The sequence below is a fragment of the Merops nubicus genome, unplaced genomic scaffold, assembly GCF_000691845.1.
Source record: "Merops nubicus isolate BGI_N331 unplaced genomic scaffold, ASM69184v1 scaffold15002, whole genome shotgun sequence".
NCBI classification, from domain to species: domain Eukaryota; kingdom Metazoa; phylum Chordata; class Aves; order Coraciiformes; family Meropidae; genus Merops; species Merops nubicus.
In genome coordinates, this window is record NW_008595726.1 from 37,494 (window position 1) to 39,645 (window position 2,152).

The window sequence follows — 2,152 nt, forward strand, 5'->3', positions numbered from 1 at the left end:
GGAAATGGATGCATTAGATAAACTGCAGCTAAGAAGAATAGCACATTTCATCTGTTTTGGTTCTGCTTCAGGGAAAAGAATGGACTACCCGACCTTTCAAACACACTTACTGCCCTATCTTCTGCATGCATTTCTTGTGATTATATTTTAAATGGCAGCAAAAGCTATCGCCTAATTCTGATTATTCAAGGCAGTGAATTCTGCAAACAAGATTCAGGTTTGTCAACAACACTAAAATGTTTCAGGAAGTCTTTCCAAAAGTCAAGAAAATCTGTACACAGCTGATAAGATCATGGATCCTGTATGAGAACTGCAGGTGCTGGAAGGTGGCCCGGTCATCCCTTCTCCAAGAGATACTCTTCATCTGGGTAGTGTCATTTTCCCTCTAGGCACTCCTGACACAACTCTCATGCTTGTCTGACTTCTTAGGTAGTTGCTAAAGCTAAAGAGAACGGAAATCTATTAGATTCTAGCTTTCTGGGTTAGTTTTCTGCCAGTTTAGCAAGGTGAATTTGTTCACTGAAGACATGTCCCCGTGCAAAGGGTGGAATAGGAGCAGAGGTAAGGCTTCCACCTTCTGAGTGGAAAAACTTGTCTTATTGACCAAACCATTTGAAAGAACCACTGCCTATGTAAGAGAGATCTATCTGAAAGCCTTACCACTACTTACATATGAGCTACAGAATTATATTAGTACACTTTTATGGCCCTGCACAAGCTTGTAAGATATCACAATATAAAATATCCAACACATTCAGAGAAGAGATATCAAAAGGATGTCTGAAAATAACAATGAGAAACCATGCAAGGCAATTACTTTTATATCATCTCAAGACACTTTAATCAGCTTTCAAATGATTTTTGAAAATTTTGAAATTAGCTTTCAAATGATTTAATTTTGCATGGTATACACTAATGTAGAACATAGACACAAAGAGGTTTCCCAGCCCATATACACTCCTGTTGTGCTACTGTTGTGCTACAATTAAAAACAAAGCAGTAGCTGACCATCATTTTATCGCTCCTCCGTGGATCTCCCCTCACCTCACATCCTTCCATGTTCTCCACTAAATTCTGCTTCATAAATGGATTTAAGAAAGTTCTCTAGACTTTACAGTCCCATGTTCTTCATGTGCAATGGAAGTCTTTAAAATGAATATATTTACATCCTACACAATATTAAACAACTATGCCAACACGTTACTACTACAGACAATATAAAATACAGAACTCAAAACATCAATTTCTGTGGGTTAGACTACTGAGCAAAAAATTCCTCTCAAGAGAGAGCAGGGTTAGTTTGCTTCTTTCAGCACCAGTCATCCAAATCACTGTCAGACAAGTCAATTAATTTTATTATCATCTAATTCAGTCCTGACATGCACCTAATTAATTCTGAAAATCGATTTTTCTCATAGATTAAAGATAACACCATGAAGTAAAGCTGCTTATAATTATGAGAACTGCTGTGTGTGTAAGCAAAACAGAAAGGGAAGTTAAAAATATGTAATTTATTAAAGACCATTGTGAATTTTTTTAGTTCACAGGAGAAAACAGCAGTTCTTTGGCTTATTTTTTTCAATACAGAAAATTAAATAAAACCTAACTTTACTTTTGTCTTTTTCATTCTCAGCTACAGATTGCACATACCACCCATGTTTTTAGGGGTTCTTTTATGTGTGGCAAATCATGGAACATAAAATGCTTTTAAAGGCTTTTCTTATAGATAATCTAGGTTTGCAACACTTCAGTATCTCAAGCCCTAATGAGATGACACAGAGGAGATAAAGTTCAATAAATGAAGTTATGACAAGAATACTAACTCCTCCTTTCTTCCTACTGTCTATTTTCTTGTGTACTGTAATAAAGTCAAACACTGTAAAGACCCTTGACATTAGGTGTAGGATTTATCTCACATAATTTTAAAACTTGGGGATTTTGTCCGAATTAGCCATATAGGCTTTCTTTACAGGGGTCAGACAAGCATTTCCAGCAATTAATTCAGATATCCCGTTCCCTCTTCATTAACCACAGAGAGAGCCGAAACCCCTATCACATACCCAGCCTTAAACTCATTAAAATAAAGTGCAATGAATCTTCCCACAAGAGAATTTGGATTTACCTGACTATATCTGTGCAACATAACCTGGAG